This window comes from Cebus imitator, unplaced genomic scaffold (genome assembly GCF_001604975.1).
Source record: "Cebus imitator isolate Cc_AM_T3 unplaced genomic scaffold, Cebus_imitator-1.0 Scaffold170, whole genome shotgun sequence".
Classification (NCBI taxonomy): domain Eukaryota; kingdom Metazoa; phylum Chordata; class Mammalia; order Primates; family Cebidae; genus Cebus; species Cebus imitator.
The window spans coordinates 3,391,171-3,409,790 of NW_016107485.1; the positions used below are offsets into that span (position 1 = coordinate 3,391,171).

Here is an 18,620-nt window from a genome sequence, read left to right on the forward strand (position 1 = left end):
AAAAAAAAATATATATATATATATATATATATATATATCTAGGGAAAAGAAAATGGTCCGTTAAGGCTTACAGATAAGGATTCACTAAAAAAGCAGCCAGAAATGTTGGCTGGAATTAGGTTTTGAAGGGATCTGAAGGACAACATCTGCAGCAACTGGATGCCATGAGAGCTCTTTAAGCAAAGGCATGGCCTGAGTAAATCTACCATTCAGAAAGTGAACTCTGGCAGTAATATGGACTACAGACCATAGCAGGGAAAGGCTAGAGACAGAGAAACTGGGAGTACACTCACATAAAGCATTAAACTCACATAATCCTAGTAACTAAGTTGTAGCTTTCTAGGATGAGGCACCAAATGTCTATCCATCTAAAATATCAGTGCTTTTTTTTGTTTGTTTTTGGAGACAGAGTCTCACTCTGTCACCCAGGCTGGAGTGCAGTGGTACTATCTCGGCTCACTGCAACCTCCTCCTCCCAGGTTCAAGCAATTCTTCTGCCTCAGCCTCTTGAGACTGGTGGTGGCACGCACCACCACGTCTGGCTAATTTTTTTTTTTTTTTGTATTTTCAGTAGAGACGGGGTTTCACCATTTGGCCATGCTGGTCTCGAACTCCTGACCTTATGATCCGCCTGCCTTGGCCTCCCAAAGTACTGGGATTACAGGTGTGAGCTACTGCACCCAGCCAATACCAGTGCTTTTTAAAGGGACCCATATAGTAGGAAAACAAGGGGCTGCTGTGATGGTCACCTTAAAAATAAAATGTCTTTCTGTAAAGACTTGGTAAAAGGGCAACAATGTTCTTTTCTTTTCTTTTTTTGAGACAGAGTCTCATTCTGTTGCCCAGATTGGAGTACAGTGGCGTGATCTTGGCTCACTGCAACCTCCACCTCCTGGATTCAAGTGATTCTCCTGCCTCGGCCTCCTAAGTAGCTCAGACTACAAGTGTCCACCGCCACTTCCACCTAATTTTTGTATTTTTAGTAGAGATGGGGTTTCACCATATTGGCCAGGATGGTCTCGAACTCCTGACCTTATGATCTGCCTGCCTCAGCCTCTCAAAGTAGTTGGGATTACAGGTGCGAGCCACCGCGCCCGGCCTAAGGGCAACAATGTTCTTAAAAAGTACTTTTCTTCTTTTTAAGAAGAAGACTATTGCCAATATGGTAGATATATATTTTAAAAAACTTACCTTTGACAGTACCTGGGGCAACGCAAGCCCGTGAAGATGAGTCTACGTTACATTCAGTGCAAAAAAACCACAACCCTGAAAAGAGAGAAAAATCACAGTAAGCTATATACTCACAGAAAGATGCCATATAAGGCAGTGGTACAGGTAGCCTCGTGGAAACCTAGCTCCTCTATTCACCAGCTATTGTTTCAGGGCCTGCAGCCCAACCTCTCAGGGCTCAGCTTCCTCAACCAACACTGGGAACAATGACAACACTTTCTTCATAGGGTTTGTTTGAAGTTTAAATGAAATATGTGTAAAACTCTTAGTACAGGGCAGGATACCAAACACATGCTCAATAAAGGGAAGTGGTTATTAAGGCTTTTTACAATCAAGGGCATCACCCTCCACCCAGTTGTTTAGGTCAGACCCTGACATCTGTCGTGAATTTCTCACCCGAGCCCTCATATCAGCCCATCAGCAAGTCCTATCATTTCCTCTTTCAAAATCAGATCTACCCAAAATTCTTCACTTTCACCGCTGTCATTCTTGCTTGTTGGGGCCGCTTAGCTGGTTCTCTGCTCCTACTCTTGCTCCTCACTCCTCCCTAGTCCATTCCCCGATAATGGCTGGAACAGTTTCTTCAAAATCAATTCATAGCAAGTTGCTAAGAAATGCTGTGAATATTTTATTTATTTCATGATGGAATCTCTCTATGAAATATATATTCACATATTTGAATATAGAGATATAGGAATATATATTAAATGGCCAGCACCTTCATTTTACAATGACACAAACAAATGCAGAAGAAATGCTCCTTAAGGTTGGAGCCACCTATGCATGTGCAGGTGCTCAAAGCAATGGTGAGCCCAGCAGAGGCTCATCTGGAACCAGTATCTACACCACTGTCAGAAAGGTGGCACTACTTGAAAATCGGCCCCTTAGTTTCACGATCAACCCAATACTTCTGTCCAAGACAGCGTGCCTCATTTCCCCCAGCTAGAGATTGTAAGTCAGAGCTTCAGCCCCACGTTAGGGCACGGTGCTGAGATGGTGCCACAGGGAATGTGGAAGCACCTCACTGCCCTGCTATCTGTCGTCCCCTCTACCTGACTACTTAATAGTGTTTGAATCAATAATTTTCAGATGGACTTGAGATGAGAATTAGAAATATTTTAACTCATCTCCCTATCTCCCTCCTATACACTGTGTCCCAGCAGACTTTCTTTCTAAAAAGCAAATTTGACCTTTGGGTATCTCGCCACCTAAATTCAGTCAATAACTACCTTCAGGGTAAAATCCAAGACCTCTCCAGACCCATTATCACTTCATGACTGCACACAGTTTCCTTACTCACAACACATACGCTAATGTCTGAGAGCCCTCTGCCTAGTCCCTCCCCCTCTTCTTTTAGGTGTTATCTCCTGCAAATTTTCTGTATCCTCCTTGGTTGGACAAAGTGTTCCTCCTCTGAGATATATATTATATTGGTAATATCCATGGGTCCGTTTTCTTCACTCAACAGGAGCTCCTTGATAGCAAGGACTATGTCTGACATACCTTTGAATCTGGTACTGGGCAGAGTCCAATAAACAGAAGCTGAACTGAATCCCAATGGGATCCCAACAATTCAGTACTTGAATGTGGATGTGCCCCCTAATTAAATGCATTGGTGAAAACAGAAGGAGTTGGCTGCAACTTCCAAGATGGGTCTGGTCCTACTCGAGGCTATGTGGTTATGTCTGACCCTCAGCACTTCAGAGGACTGGATTCATTAATTTTTTGTCAACTGCAGACTAGCAAGAGAATAACACTAATTTTTAGTCCCCATTCTCATCAAAGTTTCTGCTCAGGCTAAAACGCAGCTGCTTCTCTGGATCTATCATTAGTCCAACTTCTTTGTCAACCCCATAAAGTTGCTCATTATTACATGTCTCCTTAACAGACATGGCTAGAAAGAGCCACTCAGTTCTTAGCCTGCTGGGCAGTGAGTCTTAGACTCTCGCCTGTATTCAGGGATGGGAAAAAAGGAATTAAAGCAGAGGGTAGGCAGGCTAGGGAAACTGAGCAGTTTTCCAAGTACTCTTGAATCCTGGTTTTATGAAATAGCTTCATTACTTTCTCTGCAAGGCTGTGAACCTCTGTATCAGGTACACTTACATATTTAAATGAACATAAAAATTCTAAAATCAACATGGAAAATTATCTAGTTGAATATCTACAGCACTATTTTCCTTCTAAGGTATAAATAGTGGCAAATTTCCCCAAAACAGCTTCGCAGTGCTCAGAACTACACTGCAATCCTATCGTCTGACCAGGTACAGCTGCAGCAGTAAAACTGAACCGCTCCAGTTCTCTCTACTCTCTTTCAAAGCAGCCAAACTAGTCTTGGAATTCACAGAAGGGATGGGAATGTTCAGTGGATCTTGGGTTGAATCAGTCCCCAGGTCCTGCTAAACTGCAAGCTGACTTCAAGAATTCTCTAGGCCAAGCGTGGTGGCTTACTCCTGTAATCCTAGCACTTCATGCTGCGAGGTCAAAGCAGGAGGATCAGCTGAGCTCACGAGTTCAAGGTCAGCCTGAGCAACATAGGAAGACCCTGTCTCTACCAAAAAAAAAAAAAAAAAAGTTAACCGGGCATGATGGCATGCACCTGTAGTCTCAGCTACTAAGGAGACTAAGGTAGGAGAACTGCTTGATTCTGCGAGGTCGAGGCTGCAGTGAACCATGATTACACCACTGTACTCCAGCCTGGGTGACACAGCAAGACCCAGTTTCAAAAAAATAAAAATAAAAATTATTCCAAAGCCAACTACCTAACTAAACTCACAGGATGTAATTAGAAGTAAACCTTTCCTAGGGAATATGGCGGGTTGAAAGAAATACATATTCAACAAACTATATTTATTTTGCTGGTATCTTACCAGTATCACCTCTGATATGGTTTTAATTTTCAAACTTGACTATTCAGGACAATTATTTTAAATTTAATTTTAATTCTCATTTTAAAAATTGAAGCAATATGGATGAGAGGCTCTTAACCAATGTCCCCTCTCCTCCAATCTAGTCTTCCCAGGACTCACCACTCTTATCAGTTTGATATCCAGCATAATTCTAGGGATACAGGCTATTAAGAATATGCTACGAACTTTTAGTTGAGTTACAAATAACTCTGAAAGCCCTGTCTGCCTACACTGTTGGCAAGTGGCCTAACTTCAAGCAAGATGTCCAGAAAGAGATGTCTTAGTGAGACAGCAGATGTGAGGGAGGAGCACAACACCAGCAAGGAGGCCTGGAAGGTCTTCCCAGGGGGCAAGAGGGGATGCCAGGAGACTCGGTGGCAGACAGGAGGGTACCACCCATCCAGATCTGTGAGTAGGCATCTGGCCCAATCAGGCAAGAAGGTACCTAGTTAACTAAGTAACACAAATAATATCAAAAGTCTAAGGAGGACCGATGTGGTGGCTCACACCTGTAATCCCAGCACTTTGGGAGGCTGAGGTGGGCAGATTGCTTGAGCTCATGAGTTTGAGACCAGCCTGGACAACCTGGCGAAACCCCATCTTTACAAAAAATACACACAAAAAATGAGCCTTGCATTATGGTGTGCACCTGTAGTCCCAGCTACTCAGGAGGCTGAAGTGGAAGGATGGCTTGAGCCCAGGAGGCAGAGGATGCAGTGAGCCTAGAACATACCACTGTACTCCAGGCTAGGCAATAGAGCCAGACCTTTTCTCAACAGGAGCACAGGGGGAGGTAGAGCTGCTACAAGCAGAAGATGGTTATATTTAGCCCCCAATACGCAAGAGATTTACTATCGTTCCAAGAAATTCTATCTTTGCAGTTTTAGGCCACTCCCTACTTCACTTCAACACTTCAGAAATTCTGTAAAAATACTGTCTGTCCATTCCTAAAAACATCCCCTTTAGTCTTAAAATCTGTTCTAGCTATTGCGCTCCTCCCTCCCCTCTTCTCTTTCCTAGTCCAGCTTATCTTGTTGTTGTTGAGACAGAGTCTCACTCTGTAGCCCAGGCTGGAGTGCAGTGGCACAATCTCAGCTCACTGCAACCTCTGCTTCCTGGGTTCAAGTGATTCTCCTGCCTCAGCCTCCCAAATACCTGGGATTACAGGTGCATGCCACCATGCCTGAGTAATTTTTGTATTTTTAATAGAGATGGGGTTTCACCATGCTGACCAGGCTCATCCTGAACTCCTGACCTCAAGTGATCAACCCTCCTTGGCCTCCCAAAGTGCTGGAATTACAGGCGTGAAGCACTGTGCTGGGCCTAGTCAAGCTTCTTGAAAAAGCAGTTTATAACTGTGGTCTCAACATCCTATTTCTCATTCACCTATTAATCATCCCGACTTGATTTCTTTCCCTATCAATCTCAGTGTCAATGCAATGGATACTATTCAACTGTTCTTCCTTTAACCTCTCTCTAGCATTTAAAAATCAGAACTACTGTCTAAGTGCTCTTGAAGAGAATCCAACATAAAAATAAACACAAAATAAATAAAAAATAAATCATTTAGCCATACCCTCCTTTGTACACACACACACACACACACACACACACACACACACACAAACAAAAAAAGAAAAAGGAAAAAAAATAAAAATAAATAAATACAGATCCGAACCAGAACCACCTGAACATTTGGGAGCTCCTTTCCCACCTTAATAGTAAGGATACTGAAGATCCAGCCACTGGGCCAGGAATATCCTGTTTTAGTTCCTGGTATCCTGGCTGTGTCAGGTCCTCCTGTTTCCCTGGGTTTGCAACCTGCCTTCTTATCATGGGCAAGGTTTGGAGTGGGTGCGGAGGTGAGAAGCTGCTGCTGCTGCTGCGGTACATGGCAGACTGGGGGACAGGGTCACAGAGAGGGAACCAAATTCAACTCCTGGCTTCACAGATTGAGCTCAGTTCTGATGCCCAATCTTGTAAGAATCAGGTTTAGGCCCTTCACCCGCCCCCCTGGAGGAATCCAAGGCAGTACTTTCGCCACCTCTTGGTCTGTTTTTTTCTAGTCTGTTTCACAGGACAGTCTTTCTCTCCCTGTCCTTTCATTATTGGTGTATTCCTCTAGAGTCCACACTTCTCTTTCTCTTTTTACTACACACACATGGTCTTATGCTTTCTCTCTTTTTTCTTTTTTTTTTTTTTAAGACGGAGTCTCATTCTATCACCCAGGCTGGAACACAGTGGCATGACTGCGGCTCACTGCAACCTCTGCCACCAGGGTTCGAGCGATTCCCCTGACTCGGCCTCCCCAGTAGCTAGGATTTCAGGCGCCTGCCACCACGCCTGGCTAACTTTTGTATTTTTAGTAGAGACAGGGTTTCACCATGTTGGCCAGGCTGGTCTGAAACTTCCAACTTCGTGATCCACCCACCTCAGCCTTCCAAAGTGTTGGGACCACAAGCATGAGCCACTGCGCCTGGCCTGCTCTTATGCTTTCTCATAGACACAGCTTCCACCTGGATCCTGATGACTCCCAAATCTCTCTCTAGGGCTGACCTTTCTTACAGTCTTCAGAACCATCTACACGCTGCCTAATGCAGCTCCATCTCATGTGCCACAGGGCCCTAAAATAAAACAACCCTCCCCCAAAGCGTGTTTTTCTCCCTCAATTGGGAATACTGCCATCCCACTCAAATGAGAAGTCTACGAACATCAGAAGCTCCTTCCTCTCACCAAACTCTGTCAATTATAATCCCCAACTATTCTAGTACATACTTCCTTACTCCTAGTGGCACTGACTAACCTGCTTCTTGCATAGCTTCTCGCCATTTTATGTTAGTTATATTTTTAATTGGTTTTCCTACCCTCAAGACCCACCCCTTCTCACCACCACTAGAATTACCTTTAAAAAACAGAAATTCTGGCCGGGCCCGGTGGCTCAAGCCTGTAATCCCAGCACTTTGGGAGGCCGAGGCGGGTGGGTCACGAGGTCAAGAGATCGAGACCATCCTGGTCAACGTGGTGAAACCCCGTCTCTACTAAAAATACAAAACATTAGCTGGGCATGGTGGTGCGTGCCTGTAATCCCAGCTACTCGGGAGGCTGAGGCAGGAGAATTGCCTGAACCCAGGAGGCGGAGGTTGCGGTGAGCCAAGATCGCGCCATTGCACTCCAGCCTGGGTAACATGAGTGAAACTCCGTCTCAAAACAAACAAACAAACAAACAAAAAAAAAACACAAATTCTTACTGCCTTTGCAATGTGTTTCATCCACCCTGTAGATAAAACCCAGTTCCCACTGTGATAGGTGAGGCCTGGTCCCTGCTTTCACCACTGCCTTCACCTCCAGAACCCAACTGTTTTCAGTTTCCCTTGAGCGCCAGATGGTTTTGCGTGCCTTTGAACACACTGTTTGCACCTAGACTGCCCTCCAACTGACAGGACAAATTTCTTCTCAACTTTCATGACACGGGTTTGGGGAAACCTGTTCGGTGAAGTCTTTCCCGCCAGGTGCGGTGGCTCATGCCTGTAATCCCAGCACTTTCGGAGGCCGAGGCGAGCGGATCACGGCCTGACCAAAATGGTGAGACCCTGTCTCTACAAAAAAAAATTAATTGGGTGGTGGCATGTGCCTGTAATCCCAGCTACTCAGGAGGCTGAGGCAGGAGAATTGCTTGAACCCTGGAGGTGGAGGTTGCAGTGAGACGAGATGGCACCACTGCACTCCAGCCTGGGCAAGAGAGAGAGACTGTCTCAAAAAAAAAAAAAGTATTTCCTGACGCCCTCTTCTCACAGGGGATGTGGACGGATCCTTCACCTGAGTGAGCACCTGAACTCGGAACATACTTACACTAGGCTCGCTTATGTGTGTGTATGCTTGTAGGTGATAAGCTTCGCGGGTCTAAGCCTTCTTATCACTGTCATTTAATATAGTGTCAACACAAAGGACATTCCCAATAAACACTTTTGGAATCAACACACACATTTTTATGAAAAAACTAAAATCAACTCAATACAATATGACATTCTGAGCTTAGGAAAACAAAGCTGTGGCTTATCAGCCGTCACAGTCTATGAGGGCAGTGTGCTATTTGCATGGCATCCCTAGACTTCCTGGGAGAAGCAGTGAAGGAAACTTGGAAACTGATGGCAGGACCCTGGCACAAGAATGTTAACCTGATTTTTATGTCTTGGAAGTCAGGAAAGGCTGCCTAAGAAAAATAAACTCAGTCCACAGTAGGAATGATCAGAAAGACTCATACCCAACCTTGGGCTATTAATCCAGCTTGCTCAACTAATTTATGCCCTCCAGCCTGGCCCCAGAATAATCTGTCAATTCTTTAACAGAAAAGGCTTCAGAAAGTAAGACTGCCTTCTGAAAGCCTAAACACAACTGCAAATCACTTATAGGTAGAGGCAGGGATGGCAGGGAATTCACCGAGGGCTACAAGAACAGCAGAGGCAGCTACTAAAACAGCAGATTCAACTCAACCAGCTTTACCGAATGCTTACTAAGCACATGACACCGTGCTCAGCAAGTTTTCAGAGCAAGGGCCTATGTCCAGGTTTTATTGCAATTGTTGGTCACATAAGAATTAAATAGATTAGCGGTGATAAATATGTTAATTAGGTTGACTTAATTATTCTATATCATATTCATAAATCACAATATCACTTTGAACCCCATAAATATATGCAATTATAATTTGGCAATTTACATTAAAAGTTAAAAGAAATAATTAAGTAGATTAACATGTTAACTTTTGTGACCAATTTATTAGTGATTAAAGAAAAACCTTTATTCTTTTTCTATATTGCATATTAATTTTATGATGTAAGGTTGTTCACAAATTTTTAGATGCATATTGCTTCTCCAATAAACCAGTGAGTTGAACACTGACGATGATGATAGTAATATGAATAATCATTAACAATTGTTTAAGCTGTGCCCAGCACTATATACCTTGGAAGTCTCAAAAAACTCTCATTTCAGATCTGATCCCCTTTTTCAGGGGCCTTATGCTATAAATAAGGAGAAAAAAACTAAGCACTAAGCTGAGTGGCACAGAAATTTAGAGAATGCAGAGAAAACGGTGAGCTGGACAACCTGTGCCACCCTCAGAGAGAAACTGGGATTCCAACTGGAACTGACAGGATTTAAAGCACTGATTCTCAAACTCTTTTGTCTCAGGACCCCTTTACACTTAAGAAAATTATGGAGGACCTCAAAGAGCTCTTGTTTATCTTAATTTTAATTACTAATATTTGCCATACCAAAAATTGTAACTATGAAACATTAGAAGTATTAGTTCATTTATTCGGCCAACAAACGTGAAAAAAAGCTCAACATCACTGATATATAGAGAAATGTAAAGCCACAATGAGATACCATCTCACACCAGTCAGAATGACGATTATTAAAAAGTCAAGAAAACAACAGATGCTGGCGAGGCTGCAGAGAGGTAAGAACACTTTTCCACGGTTCGTAGGAACATAAATGAGTTCAACCATTGTGGAAGACAGTGTGGCGATTCCTCAATGACCTAGAACTAGAAATACCATTTGACCCAGCAATCCCATTACTAGGTATATACCCAAAGGAATATAAATCATTCTATTACAAAGATACATACATGTGTATGTTCACTGCAGCACTATTTACAATAGCAAAGACATGGAATCAACCCAAAGGCCCATCAATGATAGACTGGATAAAGAAAATGTGGTACATATACATCATGGAATACTATGCAGCCATAAAGAAGAACGAGATCATGTCCTTTACAGGAACATGGATGCAGCTGGACACCATCATCCTCAGCAAACACAGGAACAGAAAATCAAACACGGCATGTTCTCACTTGTAAGTGGGAGCTGAACAATGAGAACGCATGGACACAGGGAGGGGAACAACGCATACTGGGGCCTGTTGGCTGGGTGTGGGCGATGGGGAGGGAGACATCAGGAAAATAGCTGATGCATGCTGGGCTTAATACTTAGGTGATGGGTTCACAGGTGCAGCAAACCACGATGGTACATGTTTACCTATGTAACAAACCTGCACATTCTGCACATGTATCCTGCAACTTATAATAAAAATAAAAAACTATTGCTTTTTTAATTAAAAATGGTATTTCAAAGGATTAAAAGTTTGAGGAATGTGCCACTGTTCTACATATTTGCAAATTTCTTTAATGTCTAGCTTGAGCAACAACAGCTGTACCCAAATATATATACTATTGCATTCAATCTTTTGCAGTATCACATGTCTGGAAAACTCCAATGGGCACTCATGAGAGAAAGAATTTAAAAGGCATACAGCATTCTTAGTAATATTAAAATAGTTGTGACCTCCTGAAAGAGTCTTGAATGGGAAGAGGGAGCAACCCTCAGACCACACTTTAAAAAGCATTCACTGAATAAGGAAAATGGTCTAGGCAAGGGCTGGGCAAGAAGAAGTGTGTGGCTCCTACGCCCTAACTTTGAAGAACACAAACCCCTACTCTTAATAGCTCGGCTACAACCCAGCTAACCTCCGTGGTGAATCTGAGAGACAGGGATGGCCAGGGCAAGGCGGGTTCTGCCAGGCTGTGCTGGTTGGTGCTGACGGCAGTGCCATCAGGGAGGCTCTACTGCCCTGGGCAACATTCTCTAGAGGCCACGTCAGGCTTTCCTCTCCAGAACCTCCACTGCGCTCTCCTGCTAGAGGAGAAGCTGTAAATGGCTTACCAGAACTGTCTTGCCATGGGTTCCCGGGGCTGTGTTTACTAACTGCAAAATCATCTCCCTACTGTAGTCTCAAAGTCTTCAGACATTTCTTGATCTGGCTGTCTTAAAAAGCAAATTTAACATCAGCCACGTAGCCAGGTTTTCCTTGCCAACTATCATGTGAGTTTGCTATTCTGTTCCTGTGCATCTTGCGCACTGTAAAAACAGTTCCTGGAGCATCATATGTCATGGATCTAGTTGCCATAAACTGAAAACATTTTCTTCATATTTTGTGGCACAAACTAAAAGCATTCTGGATGCGGTTTGCATACAGTCCATCTCTGGCCAAAAAAGAGGTTTAAATTTATGGATAAACAGAGAAAGGGGGGTAGCCACTGCCTTAGTTAAGCTGTTTTATTATCAAAGTCCATGTCTGATAGTGTGTATTTTTTAATTTAAATTTTTCCTGTGATTAATGTTCTGAATTATCCTGCAATAAGTAAAACCATGTTCATTTTATGTAGCAAGCTTAACATTGTCTAACCATATTTTATAGCTGACAGAAGCAGAGAGGAAACAGAAGCTTCTTTTTGGTCTATTAAAAAAAATAAAAAATAGAGACAGTCATGAATTTATATAGTTTTTCAGTCCTTTTTTTATTTTTTAGTAAACATATTCATTAAGGCCCCTTAACAAGATGGGACAGATCATTTTTAAGTCAAAGTGAAACTAAAACTTCAAAAGAGATTTCTGCTTCTGGGAATGCTAGGCTAGGTAATGAAGACCAACCATTCTGCTGAGGACGGCCAGAAAGTCTGGACAGAATATTTAAAGAATTTTAAAGGCAGAGGAGCACTCATAAGTTAGTTAAGAATTACCATTTGTGTATGGTAATTCTTAACTAACTTATGAATGCTCCTCTGCCTTTAAAATTCACTATCATACAGGTGAACTGTATACTCAAATGTGAAAGATAAATAATAAAGCTTTTAGAAGATAATATGGGAAATGCTTCATAAAGTAGGGGCAGGAAAGGATTTCTTAAATAGGATACAAAAAGTACCTAGTATGAAAAGGCAGACAAATATGACTACATGAAAATTAAGAATATTTGTTCGCCGGGCGCGGTGGCTCAAGCCTGTAATCCCAGCACTTTGGGAGGCCGAGGCGGGTGGATCACAAGGTCAAGAGATCGAGACCATCCTGGTCAACATGGTGAAACCCCGTCTCTACTAAAATTACAAAAAATTAGCTGGGCATGGTGGTGCGTGCCTGTAATCCCAGCTACTCAGGAGGCCGAGGCAGGAGAATTGCCTGAACCCAGGAGGCGGAGGTTGCGGTGAGCCGAGATCGCGCCATTGCACTCTAGCCTGGGTAACAAGAGTGAAACTCCGTCTCAAAAAAAAAAAAAAAAAAAAAAAAAAAAAAAAAAAAAAAAAAAAAAAAAAAAAAAAAAAAAAAAAAAAAAAAAAGAATATTTGTTCATCAAAAGACACCCTCAAGAAAATGAAAAGGCAGGCAACATAAAATGAATAAAGGGCCCATATTCAAAATAATAAAGAGTTCTAACAATGTCTAAAAGCAAAAAAGATAACCCAATAGGAAAAGGGACAAGAGGTTGTATGAAACATGTCATCAAACAAATGACAAAAAAACCCTAAACTATCCAAATGGCCAATAAACATATGAAAAGGCATCTTAGTCTCAACAGTAAGGGCGATGCAAAGGAAAATCATAATGATACGCCATTACATACCACAACAGCCAAACCATCAAAGTCTGATACAAGTAAGTATTGCTGGGGCTATGGAACAACAGACATCCCCACACACTACTTGTGTGAATGTAAATTATTATATCTGCTTTGGAGAATGGTTTGGCTTGATTCTCCTAAAGTTCAAGACAGGTACACCCCATGACCCAGCAATCCCACTCCCAGGTACATACCTAGCAGAATGCATGCACATGTACCCCAAAAGCACACACAGCAGCACTATCCATAACAGTCTCCAGCTGGGAGCAACCCAGATATTCTCAATAGCACAATGGTAAGTACACTGGTATATTCATAAAATACAATGTCATACAGCACAAAAACAAAGGGACAACCACATGTAACAACATGGATGTGAATCTCACAAACATCATGAAGAGACACAAAAGAAGATACGGCCTATGATTCCATGTGTTCAAAACCAGGCAAACTATAATGTTCTCACTCGTAAGTGGGAGCTGAACAATGAGAACACATGGACACAGGGAGGGGAACAATAGACACTGGGGCCTATTGGTTGGGGATGGGTGGTGGCGGGGCGAGACATCAGGAAAAATAGCTAATGCATGTTGGGCTTAATACTTAGGTGATGGGTTCACAAGACATGGGTAGTAAAAACAGAAAGGAAAATAAGGAGATCAAAAGAGTGGCTACCTGTAGGTGGGAGGGGAGGGACTGTGACTGGTGAAGGTCCCTAAGAAGGGGCTACTGGACCACTATAATATCCTATTTCCTAACCTCAGAGGTGGTCATTTTAAAATAATTCATTGTTTTACATTTGTATTTTATGTACTTTTCTGATTGTGTAATATATTCAAATCAGCTGGCCGTGATGGCTCGCGCCTGTAATCCCAGCACTTTGGGAGGCCGAGGTGGGTGGATCACAAGGTCAAGAGATAGAGACCTTGGTGAAACCGCATCTCTACTAAAAAATACAAAAATAAGCTGGGCATGGCGGTGCACGCCTGTAGTCCCAGCTACTCGGGAGGCTGAGCAGGAGAACTGCTTGAACCTAGGAGGTGGAGGTTGCAGTGAGCGGAGATTGAGCAACTGCACTCCAGCCTGGAGACACAGGGAGACTCCGTCTTTAAAAAAAAAAAAAAATTAAATCAAAACAAAAATAAAATTAATACAAAAGGAAAAGTGGTATTTTTGGTATAACTTTAAAAATTAGATCACAGAACCCAAATTCCTCAGATGGCATGCCAGGCCCTGCATCCTGCAGCCTTGTCTTTCTAGTCTCATTCCTTACCGCCCATCTTTTTTCACAAGCAGCCTGCCACGCTCGCTCTCAATCATGTGCTTTCTTTACCTTTACTTGTGATACTCCTCTGCCTAGATAACCATGTAGACATATCCCAATCACCCTTCTGCCAGTCTAGCTACAAGCCATCATTCAAGACACAGCCTGGGATGCCTCTCGTCTGAGAAATCTTTTCAAGAGACACAGACTCCACAGCCAGATTGATTGGTCTAAATTCCAGGTCTTCCATTCACTAATAGTGTGCTCTAGTCAAGGTACCAACCTCAGTTCTGTGGCCTTGTCATCTATAAAACAGGAAAAGTGGTTGAAGTGAAGATTAAATGAGGAAACACATATAAAGTGTTTGCAATGTGCCTGGAACAGAGTATGCACCAGGTAAGTGTGAGCTATTATTATCAATACACACTGACACCCTCCTCTCTGCCCCCTGCTCTAACCTGTTAGAACCTCTGCTTCTGGGTTCCCACGGCCCAGTAGTCTATTTTCTTGTATCCAGCCTTTATGGAGAGTTAATTCCTTGAGAGCAGAGACTAAATCTTCCACATCTCAATCCTCCACCATCTAGCACAGTGCCTGGCAGGTAGTAGATATTCACTTAATATTTGCAGAATGAATAAACTGACTCCAAATGTGGATCTACATCACATATAGAAGTAGTCCTTTGGTGCTGCTCTATCCTGTGTGTACATCACAAAACAGGGCATACTCTTGATGTGTTTCCCACGGCAATAACCTGAGAACACAGGTGTAGATTCCCTCTGGATAGCAACAAATGAGGGTAATACTACTTGTCCTGTCCACTTGTTGTCAGGCTGCTGTAGGGCTCAAATGATAATGACTGTGAAAACAAATTTTTTTAAGTGTGCTACTCTATGAGGTTTTATTGCCTTAATAAAATAATAGGATTATTGCTGAATTGCAAGTCCAGAAGGGGCTGCAAGAGGTAATAAAGAATTAGCTGGGTGCAGTGGCTCATGCCTGTAATCTCAGCAACTTGGGAGGCCGAGGCAGATGGATCACGAGGTCAAGAGATCAAGACTATCCTAGCCAACATGGTGAAACCCTGTCTCTACTAAAAATACAAAAATTAGCTGAGCATGGTGGCACGTGCCTGTAGTCCTGGCTACTTGGGAGGCTGAGGCAGGAGAATCATTTGAACCCAAGAGGCAGAAGTTGCAGTGAGCTGAGGTGGCACCACTGCACTCCAGCCTGGTGACAAAGCAAGATTTTGTCAAAAAAAAAAAAAAAGGGGGTGGGGAATAAAGAATTAATATAATGTAAAATTGTAATATGATATGTTCTAAGTTACAATTTTTATTTTTTGGTTAAAAACATTTTGCTTCAGAGGTAGTGTAATAGTTTCTAGAAAATAAATCATTTTACAATAAAATTTCCCAATTTTCATTTTTTATTTTATTACGACAGGGTCTTGCTCTGTCACCCAGGCCAGAGCGCAGTGGCATGATTACAGCTCACTGTAGACTCCAAGTCCTGGGCTCAAGTGTTCCTTCTGCCTTAGTCTCCAGGAAAGCTGGGACCATAACAGGTGCATGCTACCACTCCCAGCTAATTAAAAAAAATTTTTTTTTGTAGGGATGGGGTCTCACTCTGTTGACCAGGCTGGTCTAGAACCCCTGGCCTCAGGCAATGCTCCTGCTTTGGCCTCTCAAAGTGCTGGGATTACAGGCATAGACCATGGTGCCTGGTCCCAATTTTCACTTTAAACATTTCCCATTTGGTTATTAATGACTTATGTAATGTCAAAACAAATACTTCTGTATGTGAACAGTTACTATTCACATACACTGCAGCTGCATTGCCAGGTATGGTGGCACATAACTGCAGTCCCAGCTACTTAGGAGGCTGCGGCAGGAGAATCACTGGCATGTGCCACCACACCCAGCTAATTTTTGTATTTTTAGTAGAGACAGAGTTTCACCATGTTGACCGGGATGATCTTGATCTCCTGACCTCGTGATCTGCCCGCCTCAGCCTCCCAAAGTGCTGGGATTATAAGCATGACCACCACGCCCGGCTGACCCTACCTTTTAAAAGAAAAAAAGAAGGCTGGGCACAGTGGTTCACCTGAGGTCAGGAGTTTGAGGCAGCCTGGCCAAAATGGCAAAACCTGCCTCTACTAAATATACAAAAATTAGCCGAGTGTGGTGGCACATGCCTGTAATCCCAGCTACTCAGGAGGCTGAGCAGGATAACTGCTTAAACCTGGGAGGCAGAGGTTGCAGTGAGCCAAGATTGCGCCACTGCACTCCAGCCTGGACGACAAAGTGAGACTCCATCTCAAAAAGTAATAAATAAATAAATAAATAAGAATTATTACTCATAATAGTCAAAAAGTGGAACCAACCCAAATGTCTTGTCTGTCCATCAAGTAATGAATAAACAAACTGTGGTAAATCTACGCAGTTGAAAACTACTCAGCAAAAAAAAAGGAACAAGCTACTGATACTTACTACAACATGAATGAACCTCAAAAATATTATGCTCAATGAAAGCAGCCAGATTTGAAAGACTACATACTGTATGATTCAATTTTTAGGGGCTGCCTGGGGCATGGAGTGGGAAAAGGGACTGACAGCACCCGGGCAAGCAGGATCTCTCTGAGCTGATGGAAATGTTCTAAAACTGGGTTGCGATGATGGTGGTACAACTGTATACATTTACTTTTTTTTTTTGAGAAGGGGTCTCACACTCTGTCACCCAGGCTGGAGTGCAGTGGCACAAGCAGAGCTCACTGGAGACTCAAACTCCTGTGTTTAAGCCATTTTCCTACCTCAGCCTGCAGAGTAGCTGGGAACACAGGCACATGTCACTATGACCAGTTAATTTTTTTATTTTTATTTTTGTAGAGACGGGGTCTTGCTGTGTTGCCCAGGCTGGTCTCTTGACTCCTGGCCTCAAGCAGTCTCCCCATTTCAGCCTCTCAAAGTGCTGAGATTATAGATGTGAGCCACCAACTGGCCAATTTACTATGTTTTAATTGTATAGCTAAACTGGGTGAAATTTACAGTATATAAATTATACGTCAATAAAGGTGTTTTGTTAAAATGCAAATGTCTGGCACTCTTTTATAGCTAGCTACGATTCTCACATACTTAAAATCTCATCCACACATGTGAGACCAAATCATGTAAGACTAAGAGAGAAGTCAGCTCAAAAAAAAAAAAAAAAAAAAAAAAAAAAGGCTGGGCAAGGTGGCTCACGCCTGTAATCCCAGCACTTTGGGAGGCCCAGGCGGGTGGAGCACGAGGTCAGGAGTTCGAGACCAGTCTGGCCAACATGGTGAACCCCATCTCTACTAAAAATACAAAAATTAGCTGGGGGTGGTAAGCAGCACCTGTAATCCCAGCTACTTAGGAAGCTGAGGCCGGAGAATCGCTTGAACCCAGGAGGCGGAGGTTGCAGTGAGCAGAGACCACACCATTGCACTCTAGCCAGGGTGACAGAGCGAGACTCGGTCTTAAATAAATAAATAAATAAATTTTAATATCACATATTAAATATCTTAAAAACCCAAACTGTTTCCTCTATACTTATCTTTCAATCCAGGGACAACAAATAACGCCCTTGATAAGCAGGCTTTAACTGTCATTTGTTTATTTCATCCCACCTGTACAAACACACACTTTGGCCTGATCTGCATTTATAATTGCAAACATGAATATCTGGCATAATGCCCCCCTCCTTGTTTTTGTCCAACAGCAAGCATAAGAAAAAGGGAAATACAGAAAGCATAGTACATAATGAATTTTTAAAAAATGATATTCATATAATAAACAGAATTTCTAAATAGGGTTTAAACTAACCCTTAGAAATTAACAGTTATTTTATACAAATGTACTATAGTACTTCAGATTAAATTCTGCAAGTCCTAAAATGCTATCCAAACTAGTCTGCTGAACTGGAATTGTTAAATTGGATACTGCCTAAAGTAGGTCACTGGCTCGGCCATGGAAGTATTTGGTAATGCAGAGATCTACTTGCAAAGTCATCTGTCATTATGAGATTTGACTTAGACAAAACCAGAGAAGCAACACCGGTTGGGTGTCAATTGTCAGCTGTATTTTATTCAAATAAATCTCACTTTAGATTTATCTCACTGCAGATTCTTGAACTGGGAAATAACAATCTGAAAGCAGTGTTTTCCAAAGAGTGAATCTGGTGTCCATGTTTAGAAAATGCCTCTCTTGCTTCCTGTCCTTTGTCCTGCAGATCTACTCAGTCTCCAAAGCCCATTAATCCTTCTTTTGAAATGTCTTTCAGCTTCATTTTGTTCTCTCCACTTCTGTTCTCACCACTGCAGTCCTAATTTGAGTCAGGAGGCTTTAAAGGACAGAAAAACTGGAAAAAGAAGCCCAAAAAGAGACCATTAGAGTAATCGAAAATGGGAGTGAAGAGGACTCAGTCTAGGGCAGTGGTTCTCAAAGTGTGGTCCCCAGACAGCAGCAAGAGCACCTGGAATCCTGATAGAAATGTAAACACTCAGACTTTATCCCAGAACTAGTGAGCCAGAAACTCTGGGGGCGGTGCCAGCAATGTGCTATTAACAAGCCCTCTGGGTGATTCCGATATAGGTTAAAGTTTGAAAATTAGTGATTCAAAGAAGCAGAGGAGAAAGGAATGGGCCCAGATGAGGGGAGAACTTGGGTACCTGCTAAGAACTTCTTCTACAATGTCCAACCTCCAATCTCCAACCCACCCTATCAAAAAACCCATCTCTA

At 42.6% G+C, this 18,620-nt stretch overlaps 1 protein-coding gene across 5 annotated transcripts in view; it reads right to left on the minus strand.

The window, feature by feature from the left end:
- Positions 1–18,620, minus strand: part of TNRC6B (trinucleotide repeat containing adaptor 6B) — a 266,719-nt gene that overhangs the window by 190,510 nt on the left and 57,589 nt on the right. For all 5 annotated transcript variants that reach the window (XM_017544738.2, XM_017544739.2, XM_037744368.1 and 2 more), the window contains exon 2: positions 1,192–1,266. The gene's annotated coding sequence lies outside the window, so the exon portion shown is untranslated. The remainder of the gene's footprint in view (positions 1–1,191; positions 1,267–18,620) is intronic.